The sequence below is a fragment of the Vanessa cardui genome, chromosome 19 (assembly GCF_905220365.1).
Source record: "Vanessa cardui chromosome 19, ilVanCard2.1, whole genome shotgun sequence".
Lineage (NCBI taxonomy): Eukaryota > Metazoa > Arthropoda > Insecta > Lepidoptera > Nymphalidae > Vanessa > Vanessa cardui.
Window position 1 is genome coordinate 1,382,038 of NC_061141.1, and position 14,032 is coordinate 1,396,069.

Consider the following 14,032-nt stretch of genomic DNA (forward strand, 5'->3'; position numbering starts at 1 on the left):
GTCATTCCACCAACCGGCATTGGATCAGCGTGGTGGAATATGTTACAAACCCTCTCCTTAATGGAAGAGGAGGCCTTATCCCAGCTGTGGGAAATTTACAGGTTGTTACTTTACTACTTAATTCTGGTCACAGGACAATCTTGGTCATCTGGTCACGTACTCGGCCACGAGCTGGTTAGTATGGGACGACTCTGATTACCAAGTAATTGTGTCACGTGTCTCCAATTATAATCAAACATGCATTGTGTTAAGGTCATTGAACTTTTAAAATAATTATTTTAAGGTTAGTTTTCTCAGTGGATCATATGAAAGGTAGTCTTTTGATGTATTTTTATCTAAGTATTGAATGGCTGAGTAAAAGGACTTAATTGATAGATACGGCTAATATTAGAGGTAGGTTCTGTACAGATTTGAGGGTGATTTTTATTTATATATTGTATTTTGATGAAAAAATATTTTTATTGTTAGAGTTAAATAAAAGCAAATTAATATAAAAAAAATACTAATATAACATAGCTGTTAGTTTGGTGTTTTATTCACAAGCCTTAATTTGATTAAATTTCAAATTAAGTTTGGAAGAAAAATTGCCATAATGTCATTTACGATTGGCCTGTATTCAAAATCAAAATCAAAACATACTTTATTCAAGTAGGTTTTGACAAGCACATCATCATTTTACAATTAAGTGAAGTTACCACTATTGCGTTCCAATCCTCATAAATATAAATTGAAAGAAAAACAAAATAAATACCTGAATGTAATATATTGTGTGTATGTGTGTCTGGTGAACCTATGTAATTTGGGCACAAGGAACCTAACTGTTTAGTTTTTAAGGTTGAGTTTCGAATAACAACGTAAATAAAGGATGTTTCACATTGCTATCTGCGCTAATGTCTATGGTACTGGTGGTGCATTTATATACCTTTTTATAAAAACAATAATTATAATAATATCTGTAAATTAACCTATGAAACAACATTACGCAAAGGCGATTTTATTGCTTTCATCAATCATGAGATTGAGGCATCCTTTGACGAGAGGCTTTTCGAACGACTAAAGGCCGGCTGTAATTAAATTCCAACATAATCTACACATAATTTACATATCAACAGCTGATGTGCTAATAAAATACGAACATACTAAGAACTAGCGCACACTGGTTATTTTTGTCACGGTGGCTGTTACGTCACTCTTGTCAAGTCCGTGAATATGTATGGAGGTGCGCGCACATTACGACGTGACATTTGTGTCTGCATCTATAACACAAAAAACACAAGTGCGCGCTAGTTCTAATAGCTCTATGGTTGAAAGGAATGACTTTCTTCATCTTGAATATACTTATGGATACTTATGTCGTATTAACGGTTTAGTTAATAAGTTGATAAGAATAGGGATTGTAAGCGTAATACTTATCAAGTTATGAAACAGAAAAAACTGTAAAAAAATTTATTTAAAATAGTATCAATTAAAAAAGCATAATCAGGTATTATTAAAATTAAATATTTTCCATGACAATCTTGTATGCATAAACTAGCAGGAATTAAAAATCAACAAAACGCTCACTCTAAACTAAACTAGAATCATAAATATTACGTAATGAAATTTAAAGCAAATTATTCCGTGAACATTAATATTAATAAAACTGCCCTTAGAAACCGAGGCTTATAATATAAAACAAACTTCGCTTTTCAAAACTTATAAAACGTCGATGCACCAACTTTTGTTTTCAAGCAAAATTGCGGGAAAAACTTTTACTTCTGACAGCTAAGTGAGATGCTATTACGAAGTTAGTACTCGGTTTAACATATTATTTAAAGAGCAGAGCGTGTACCGTGTTTGTTTAAGACAACGTTTTATGTACGGAACCACATGAATATGTTAGTGGCAAGTTTCTCCTGGTATCAACAATATATTGTTGGAATAATACAAAAACTCTCCTCACAATCAATACTTTATCTCTCCAGAAGTGGTTCACGATCCTTCCAATTCGACGATTAAAGTAAGAATGACCATTTCTAGGCTTACTCCTAGTATTTAATGTTTACACGCCCCTCCTCCGACTGTAGCAACATCCGGTTTCGATCCATTTTAAAAACAATTTAGTTCAAAACCGGATGTTGACAATCAACGCAAATTGTAACAACTATTTAAATCGAATTATTTATGCTGATAATACTTTAAAACAATAAAATATGGTCATATTAAAATAAATATGCTAACAATATGATAAACTATTCACTTTCAATAGCGCAAGGGTATTCGGGGCGCCTAGAAATTTAACAAGCCACAAGATCAAATCTAAGCCCTTGTAATAATCATTTTTATCACAAGTATTAGATTTAAAAAGAGGGGTAAATAGGAGTATCATTAATTCCTTATTTAATTTGGGGTATTGCAGTATTCTCTAAAGATTAAACTCAGAACTCATCACAGAATTCGAATAATAATTATCAAAATGTAGCGATATTGACTGCAGTAATTATAAAAACATAGTACCTACGACACAACTTAGATGTAGCATCGGCAAAATTCGTAAAACCGATCACATCCGAATTAAGTACGCTATCCCAAATAATCAATATTTATTTCTTATGTGAATATGATCTTTACACAAACGTAATCACGTTTAATAACGTATGATATATATTCGTCATTTTGACACATCGATTTACATGCACTTGCATTCTGTGGTTGAACTGACGTCACAATCTATAGCCACGAATAGCGTCGAATAGCGCGATAGGGAGCTATTTTTATTGGTTGTATAAATCGGCAGTAATTGGTTTTATTCAATTTCCCGATGCTACATCTAAGTTGTGTCGTACTATACACTTATGGAAATTGTGTATCAACATAATTCAGTTGTCACAATTTCACAAGTGATACACGAAGATGATTCTAACAGAATCGCAAGGCAATGCTAAGTCAGATAATTTACAGTATTAAGAGACTTTACAATGCCCTTGGCTGGAAGTTCGATAAGTGGTTCTAAATATCTTCAATAAAGTAAACCTGCGCAATTATAAAAGTATCTAAATATGGCCTATGAAGTTTGAACTGTATGAAATGTTGTGGTCCACTCTACATGCTATAGTTATATTTTGGCAGATCATCACAAAATAAAGATACAAACCATGTAATACCGACAGAGTTCCTTCAACATTCGGTGAGTGTTGACTCACTCAGAGTGAGCTACAGGGGTCGCATAGTGAAGAATAATTGACCTAATATCCTCCTTATTTTCAATGATAATTAGATAAAGATTGCTGTAGTCTATCTCACGAAAGGCAAGTCTCCTGGGAAATGTGGTTTCATTGTTGAGAGACCTACGCACGCAAGCCACACATCAGGTTACATTTGTTGATGTTTTGCAATGTTAATTGTCATGCATCTGTCTCTCTGATTTGTATATAATGTGCAGTGATGAATATATAACAACAACAACAGCTTGTAAATTTCCCACTGCTGGGCTAAGGCCTCCTCTACCTTTAGAGATGATTTGGAACATATTCTAACCCGCTGTTCCAATGCGGGTTGGTGGAATATACATATCTGTGAAATTAGATACATACGGGTTTCCTCACGATGTTTCCCTTCACCGCCGAGCATGAGATCAATTATAAAGATAAATTAAGCACATGAATATTCCATGGTTAGCTAGCCTGGGTTTGAACCTGCAATGAATAAGGTGCATTCGTTCCAACCACTGGGCCATCTCGGCTCAATTATGCCTATTATAGGCATAGGTGAGCTTAGATAAAAGTAATAAAATAATATAGGTGTTGAAATTAAAAAAGGCATTATAAATACTCTCAGGTAAAAAATATGCTCACAAAATACCAGTTAGGTAGGTTGACGATTGTGATACATACTAGAGGATTGTTATGACCCTTGCGTGTTACCGTTGCTACATTCGGTTGAGCCTTGTTAAAAGTTATAGATTTTTATTCCTGCATAGAAACTTATTGAAGTATAAAACAATTTGTTTCTGTCTAATGTAAGCTAAGTCAATGCACACCAATTTTTGGTGTGAAGAAAAATTCCACTATTTCACGCAAAACTTTTTTTTTCTCGCTGGAAAAGCGCTTTACGCGCTTCCCCCACGTGATGGAAAGTGGCGGGGTGTGTGGGACTCCCCGGAGCCCTGGACGCCGAGTGCGCCCAAGTACGCCGGGTTCACTCACTAAAAAACCAGCGGTACCCTCTCCGTCTTTCGGCGGACGCCGCGGGTTCGCTTACGCATGCTACCGTGACGAAAATATACGACGACATACGATTATAAGAAATTTGTTCAAAACTCAATAAATTTTAATAAAGTTTGAAGGTATTAACATAGACCAACACGCGATGTGACTTTGCAATTACTAATACATTAAACTTTAATATGAGTCTGTAAACATATATTTGAAATTAGTACAGGTTAATACAGCTACAAAACGATATTGTATTTTGTATCATAAAAAAGGCGACGATGCCCAGTCGAGATGGCCCAGTGGTTCGAACGCGTGCATCTTAACTGATGATTGCAGGCTCAGGCAAGCAACACTTAATATTCATATGCTTAATTTGTGTTTATAATTCATCTCGTGCTCGACATTGAAGGAAAACATAGTGAGAAAAACTGCATGTGTCAAATTTCATACAAATTATACCACCAACGTGCATTGGAACAGCGTTTTGGAATATGTTTCGAACCTTCTCCTCAAATGGAGAGGATGCCTTAACTCAGCAGTGGGAAATTTACAGGCTGCTGTTGTTGTTGTTGTTGTATCATAAAAAAATGCCGATTCTAAGTTATCTGAGACTATCCACGAGGAAGAAACAAAAAGCATTGAACTATCATAAGAAAATCGTCTAAAATGTGCGAAAATTTGTTGGTTAGAATCAGGTAAGGTCGAATTGAATTTTTTAAAATTCTAAATAAAGAACATGAATTACCAAACGTCTATGCTAAAATATTGGTAACCGATATTGGGAACTCTAATTTACACAAAAGTATTTCATATATTATTTGTGATACTTTTGAGAAGCCAAACATTTAATAAGCTATTGTTTTCGTAAATAATAGAAAGAAAGAAAGCAAGGGCCCTATTCATGTGTTTGTTAGGATAATCCTTACAAGTTTAACGGCTTTTCTTACAAATATTATTGTTTATTATTATTATATAGGTATGTTATGCCACCTGAGGGTAAGTCGTCACAACCTCATTATAGACAATAGAGCTATTAGAATAAATAAGATTCCTTACTTCGCCAATGCGCCACTAACCTCAGAAACTTAGATGAAGATTATTCGAAATAGAGCCCAACACTAAAAATTGTTAATTATTGGTAGCAGAATTTATCATAAATGGACGGTACCTATATAGATGGGCTCGTACAAAGCCTTGCTGCCAGAAGGATTCAGGATCAAGGAGAAACATGTAAATATGTTAAACGAACTACACACCCAAAACTTAGGAAAATATTGTATATATCTAGAATTGTTTTTGCGCATATTATATAGTGATAATATATACTGAAATATGAGGAATAATATAAAATAATTATTACAAAGACAAAATACAAAGTAAACTTACGTTTACTCTGTATTTTGTCGTTACTTAAGAAAAAAACATTTTGTTCCCTTCAGATCACCCCTCCCTTTCTCTCTCTCTTCCTCTGTCTTTTTTCATTATATACAGTTTTAAGTAATATTAGTTGTTACCCGCGACTTTGCTCTGATGCGATCGCCACATCCTAGATGTTCGAGCTCGCAAGATGGAAGTTACTTAAAAACCTTTTCTTTTTTGTATCTTTTCAGAACATCCATCAACTAATTACAGATTAATTAGATGTATAAAATATTTCATAGTCTCGTGATGATAATTATCAAGTTTTAAAAAGTAATTTGTATACGCGAGGATTTAAATAATCTCATTGACTGGAAAAGGAATATTTAAAATGACTTATTTATAAATTGGCAAATATATATAATTCACATGAGTCATTGCGGATTATTCGCCTGCAAAAACAATAATCATATATTTTGTCCCAAAATCATTATCGCCCAATGAATATGTCTGCGTCTATAATAAATAATTATTATAATTTAAATATTATATCGATAAGATATTCTTTTGTTTTTCATCACTAAACACTGTACAATGCAAATGATACTTTTTTACCTCGCTGGGAAAACTTTATGGCTTTAGTTATTTCCCCAGTGTCTGGGGCACCTAATGCGCCCTAGTACATCAGAATATTCACAAACACCCAGCGGTACCCCTTCTGCAGCCTTGACTCTCAAACGACACCAAAACCATACCAAAGTGCCTGTTATGTATAACATAATAATTAACATTACTGTCACATGTATATGTATACATATGTCACCTATGTATTCAAGTTGTGCTTACATATAAACAATTGTTATCAAAATTTTTATTGACATTTATGTCCTTACATTCAAAGACATATTCTAGGTACTTAGAAAAACAACTTTACTTTCTCGTTGCTGAACGTGATAACCGCCATGTTAGGCAGTGAAAAGTGCTGGAACGAGGTGGTCTCTCTCTCTGCGAAAGTTTTTTTTATGGTATAGGTTGGCGGACGAACATATGGGCCACCTGATGGTAAGTGGTCACCATCACCCATAGACAATGACGCTGTAAGAAATATTAACTATTCTTTACATCGTCAATGTGCCACCAACCTTGGGAACTAAGATGTTATGTCCCTTGTGCCCGTAGTTACACTGGCTCACTCACCATTCAAACCAGAAAACAACAATACTGAGTACTGTTATTTGGCGGAAGAATAACTGATGAGTGGGTGGTACCTACCCAGACGGGCTACCACAAAGCCCTACTACCAAGTAAAAGTGTCGTAGAAGTCACAGAAGTCGCAGAAGGAGGCAACGGAGTGCGCGCGTGAGGAGATAACATCGGTGGATACACTCTGACAAAGACGAAAAAGGAGAAAGCATCAGCGCTATGCGTACCTTCTCCCCCCACTGTAAGCGTTGCCGAGAGTAGGGACCTTCTCTGAAACGATTGCAAGAAGCAAGAAGATTGACAATTTATTCAATGTTTAATGGTCACCAACATCCACAGACATTGGCACTGTAAGAAATATTATTATATATAATGATTCCTTACATCCCCAGTATACCACCAACACTGGGAACGAAGATGTTTTTCTGAAGAATAGCTGATATGTTTTAGGTACGAGAGGTTAGCACAAAACCCTGGCACCAAGTATTGTTAAAAGTCACAATATTTGAATTATGTGTGCATATTTTAAGATTTATATCAAAAGTTTTACCATTGGTGATTAATTTAAAAGTATCAGCAACTATTAATAATCGATTACTATAACTTCCGGTTGGCCGACCATAATTCTACATATATGCTTTATAAGATCATTAATTTTAAAACGTATAAACAATCATTTAAATATCATTAATAATGACAATACTTTATTAATATCTGTTACCGAAAATACGGGCGATAATTCCGAACGATTAATGCGAATGGCAATTAAAATAATTTGTTTTCAATTTTATTGCGATGATAAAATCGAAGTTAATTCTACGGGATTTCCTGCACATATGATCGCTGGCGGATTTGCTCGTGTAATTTTGTATGCTATTATTAAAAACATAACGCATAACGCAACAACAAGATCAGCCTGTAAATTTCTCACTGCTGGGTTAAGGCATCCTCACCCTTTGAGGAGAAGGTACGGAATATATTCCACCACGATGTTCCAATGCTGGTTGGTGGAATACACATGTGGCAGAATTACTTTGATGCAGGTTTCCTCACGATGTTTTCCTTCACCGCCGCACACGAGATGAATTATAAGCTCAAATTAGGCACATGAATATTCAGTGGTTGCCTGCCTTGGTTTGAACCGGCGATCATCGGTTAAGATGCACGCGTTCTAACCACTGGGCCATTTCAGCACTATTAATAACATACTTCTGTGAGAAACATTTCATATGTCGTCTTTTTGCTGCATATTACTTGAACTAAAATGTTATATATTTAGTATCTGTTACTGGCTCACTCCAATAAACTTATGCAAAAAAAGATTGCTTTGCTTTGAGCTCTTTGAATTGTCCGTATCATAATATTTGTGTGTCTGTCTTGTATATTTTTTTATGAACGTTTTTCTATTTTATAAAACTTTACCTATTACACACAAACTGTTATCAAACGCCCTAACACCCTCGAGAGGTGAATTAAAAAAGGTAGCGTATGTCCTCAAACTTTCTCCATAAAAAATGTCATCTAAATCGGTTTAACAGTTTTAGCATGGAGACACATCGAACTGAGTTATTTTTGCGTTTATAATATCTTCTTGCATGCATTTATAATGCATGATTTTCATTTATTTTTTATTAAATTTATGGGAGAATGGCAGAGCTCGATAAAGACAACTCTTGAGCATAATATTATCAGACCAAGTTACTAAAAATAGACGTAGACAAAGACGTATTGTCAATCACATCATACATGTCAGATGACCCAAAATTACAGACAAATGGATCCCTTGTAGGGGCTGAAGATATCGTTTAAGCAAACGAGCAGCAAAATCACCTGATGGAAAGTGACTACTACCGCCAATTGACATTTGCAACATCGGGGAGCTTGCAGGTGCATTGTTAGCCTTTAAGGAAGGAGTACGCTCTTTACTTGAAGGTTTCCATGTCGTATTGGTTCGGTCTTTGAAATCGCGCTGTTGTGGATTTTCAGACATCAAGGTAGTGGGGGTGAAACGACTGAAGATGGCCAGATTTGCTGGATTCATTCCAAAATAGTTAGCCTTGAATTCCAAAAAATAAACAGTTAAAAAAATAGACTTTATCCAGCCATTGGACCCAACATACTGGTAACAACAATTGTATCAAGCTTTCATAATTCTGGATTTTATTCGAAGAACAAAACGTAATACTAATTGAGCCTGCACTGAGTTTGTTTATAGTTTGAAGATCCAATCTCAAGCTGAGAATTCTGAAGTAGAAATTATCAGATTCTCTACAGTTTTTTTTCTTTTTATCTTCAAAACTTTTTACTTTAACGTCATCGTTTCTTAAGCCCGTATTGCAGAAAATAAGATTTTTTTTCAAAGCTGAACATTCCATATTTAGTTTGTTTTCAAGTGAAACTTCTTTGCAAAATAATAATTACCTACCTTATACCTTTCTACCTTTCTTTCTTTTCACAATTATTAAACATGAAAACATGAAATTCATTTGTAACAATCGTCATACCAACTGATTTCTGCGTTTCATCTTCTTTAAATTGGTAAATTTAAAGAAGATGAAACGCATAAAACAACAAAACAAGAGCTGACTACCTCCGTGGTCGAGTGGTGTGTACACTGGGTTACATGGGTACGCCACTCCGAGGCCCCGGGTTCGATTCCCGACCGAGTCAATGTAGATTATCATTAGTTTTCTATGTTGTCTTGGGTCTGGGTGTTTGTGGTACCGTCGTTGCTTCTAATTTTCCATAACACAAGTGCTTTAGCTACTTACATTGGGATCAGAGTAATGTATGTGATGTTGTCTCATATTTAAAAAAAAGAGCCTATCTATTTTCCACTGCTGGGTTACAGCCTCCTCTCCTTTTGAGTCGAAGGCTTGGGGGATATTAAACCACGCTGCTCCCATGCAGGCTGTTAGAATGCACATGTGGCAGAATTTCTATGAAATTAGACACATGCAGGTTTCCTCACGATGTTTTCCTTAACCGCCGAGCACGAGATGAATTATAAACAAAAATTAAGCACATGAATATTCAGTGGCGTTTGCCTGGGTTTGAACCTGGGTTAAGATGCACAACTTCCAACCACTTGGCCACCTCGGCTCGAAATGCATATAAGACCACAATTTTTCTTCTACAGCGTCACCCTTTAATTATTCAGACAGTAGCAGATTATCTACCTAAGTATATAAAGATATTCATCCTTCCCTCGGTTCAGTGGTTCAGCCGTGAAACATAACAGATGATATTCGCATATATAATATTACTATTGATTGAACACCTACGAATTGCTTTGCATCTTGTGATAAAAGTTTTTATTGGTTTGGTAATTTCAGTTGGGCATTAAAAAAACATGTGTCCTTAATCAAATTGTTTTTTATTTTATATGTTCTACACTAGAAGATTAACAATTATCGGATTTGTATTGCAAAAAGCTTCATCCACTGGTCACATAAATGCTGGTTTGTTTATTTTTGCTAACAGGAACAGAAATCAGATTCAACGAGGCTATGCAAAGTGCCCACCATTCCACAAGGTCAAGAATTATGTAGTAAATAATTATAATTAAAATTTGTATATACTAAAAAATAAATAATATTCTTAAAAGACCTACCCTCTTCTCAACCAGGACTATATTCTAACAAACCCTATGATTCTGTCCTGAATCATAGAGTTTGTATATATTTATTTCTATACATTCGACATGATTTGGGGTAAAATATTCTCCGTAATTATATGCCAATTATTGTGAGGAAAACTACATATATGATTGCACCAAGATGTTTTTTTTTTTCAATTTAGAATAGTAATTTAACTAAAAAATGGAGAACTCGATCATAGGTCATTACTGCTTATAAACACCCAACAAATATTGGCGTTTTAAGAAATATTAACCATTTCCTCTTGACCAATACAGATTAGTTAAGTCGTTGTGTAGTTATCCTGTCTCTCATCGTTCAAACTGGAACACAACAATTAAGTATTTCTGTTGACGGTAGACTGTATTATGATAAGTGGGTGGTATCTACCCAGACGAGCTTATAAAGAGCTTTACCGCCAAGTGAATATTAATTTATGCAAATCGCTTTAACGGTGTCAAAGTCTCAAACGGATTCACCATCATTTTTATATATATGTATACCAATTACAGTTTTAAACTGATTTAAAATATGGCGCCTTGACTTTGCACGGGTGATATACTGATATTAAATAGACTACAGAAGGATATAGAAAGAATAAGAATTGGTTATTACAGGTTACCCCTAAGAGATAGACATACCATCTCTAACTTTTTTAATGCGTACAATACTGTTATACAGAAAAAAAGTGTTTTATTACAACATCAAATCAAATCAAATCAAAATTGTATCGACTAATATGCCTTTTTTATCAATGTATTTTTTACGAAACGGCAAACTTAAAAATGTCTGCGGAATTTTATTATAGAACTTCAGAAAGCTCTAAAATTATCAGAGTCTACTATTTGCATGTATTATACATACAAACCTTCCTCTTGAATAACTCTTTCTATCGAAATACATCAAAATCCGTTCCGTAATTTTAAAGATCTAAGCATACATAGAGCCGTACAGCGGTAGGTGACTTTGTTTTACGCTGAGTAATGATTGAATAGTTTTTATATGTATTAAATCAACTGCGAAACAACAACAATCCTCCTTATTTTTAACGATGTTTTCTGAACATATTGTTGAATGTGAAATATAAAACGAGTTACGATAAATTCGCTGTATAATTTCACGCGCAGTAACTAACGAGGCGACATCGACAGTTTGCACAGTCTTATTTGCTTATGTCGCAATTATTACGTGAAAAACGCGTCCGTGTATCGTTTTATGTAACGATCTACCTGACTTCGATTTGGTCGAAGTGAGATTCGAAATTTGGATCGATTTATTTTATTTTATTAATAACTTGGTTTTAATCAAATTAAAATATGAATATATGCAGTTGTTTGAAACTATTTGAATAAAGAATATTTTGATTTGATTTGATTTGGCTAATGTAAATGTTTAAAACTAGTAGTCGCCCGCGGTTTCGCTCGTTGTAGGGTATTAGTTGTCATGTGTTAGTCAAAAAAGTAGCCTATGTCCTTTCTTGGAGCTTAAATTTGCTTCATACCAATTTTCATAAAATTTGGATCAGCGGTTTGGTCGTGATAGAGCGACAGGCAGACAAAGTTACTTTCTCATTTATAATATAAATATAGATTTAAATAACAGCACGAAATGTCCCCCTAGACTAAGGTCTGCTTTCCTCACAGGTGTTATTCTAATGTTATCAGCTAAACAATATCTTGTGGTATTTACGCGATAATCTTTCGTAACACATTTTGTGACGTCATTAAGAATACAAACAGAAAGTGTTACAATGCTTCAAAATGACTGTGTAGTGTCTAGATGTAAGCGTTTGGCGAGCGAGCCAGTTTCTGTGTATGCACTGATGTTCTGTCGTCCAAAGATAAAAATACGACGACATTTTTAAAAAGATCCCACATTTGGAACACTCTGCTTTTCAGTGATACGTCCGTGCATTATATAAATCTCCGTCACGAATTAGAGTTGGATCACACTAAGAATGTTAAAACGCGCGTTCTGCAAACTGGATATATGATAATGTTATATTCGATATTTAAATCTGGATTGATAACTATTTACGCTGGTTAACATGAGTGACTATTTAATTGCATCACATAATAGTTTATTATGTGATTTTACGTTTTTATTGTAAAAAAATAGCATTGCAAAATTTATCATGTATTAGAGAAGTAGGTTTATTTTGTGAAAGACTTAATAGTTCTTTGACCGTAGTATCACGCAATTATTTTAAATTCAAATACCAATCAACAATACTTAATACTTTTGCGTTCCAATTGGCAGGGTGAATGAGCTAGCTATGACTGAAAAGAACATAACAATAACACCTAAGTTTTCGGTTGGTGCTGCATTAGATATAAATGAAAATAAAAAAGTAAACACCTTATTAACGGAAAAGATATTATATTTGTCGATAAAGCAGAGAAAAATATTTTTTACCTAGCAAGCGTGCGTCAAACGCAGCGTCGACGAGTCAGCACCTTTTATTTCTCGAAGAAATGTTTTAATGACAACTTCAAAATATTATTAAGAATTGAAATTTAAAAATAACAAGTAATATTAATTTTGACTTATTATATTAACAACTTATTGTATTTTAGTGACGACAGTATATATAGTACGTTGCAATTGTTGATACAAGTGTTTTATATGATTATCACTTTATAAGAAATATTCACAATTAAACGCCATAACCATAATTTTATGGTTTGTTTTATATCTCTGTAGAACCAGCTTTTACTGGCGGTTTTCCTGAACCGATACGACCTTGGAACCTTCAAGAAAGAGCATACTTTTTCTTTGGCCTGAAACGCACCTGTAAAGTCCTTAGTGTTGCAGATGTGTATGGGTGGTGGTAATCACTTTCTATCAGGTGGTCACTCTTTGCCAACAATAACAAAAAAAAAATCCTTGGAAATAACGTCGTTCTTTCCGTTTCCGGGTATGACGACCAATACGCAGGACATGCTATAGTACAGAAGTTTATGCGTCGATTACTTATGTACAGTCAGCCAAAGAAAAGGTTCGTCACCTAAAGATCTATTTTCGTATGAGCGATAATCTGCTTTGCCGATCGAGAATGACATATTGCGTCGCAATGATTTGATGTTTAGATTTAAAAGGTACTAAGAGCTTAAGACTTGATAAAGGAATTGATTTCATAACTGACGAAGGTTTTCTTACTCTGACTTTACGTAAGCCCGAGTATACTACACACCCGAATTAGTGCAGGCTCGGGACCAACTTTATGTGCTACTTGTAGACAATTTCAATAATCTTGAATCAGCCCGCCACCGGATTTGAACCCGAGATCTTCGGCTTTACATTCGGCAGATTCACACTTACGTTTTTCATTGTATATATTTTTAATGAAAATTTAATAGTAAATTTACCTTTAACAAAACTTTTATATAGTAAGTAGACGAAGTGGAAAATGAGCCACTTAATGATAAGAGGCCATTATTCAGAGAATTGGTGCTGTAAAGAATACAACCTATACTTACCTCGTCAATACGGAACCAACCTAGGGTACTAAGAAGTTATATAATTGCGCCTTTAATTACACTGGCTCACTTACCATTCAAATGGAAACAACAGTACTAAGTGGTGTTATTAGTGCCACAATTGCAACTGGGTGATACCACCCTGGCTGGCTGTATTATC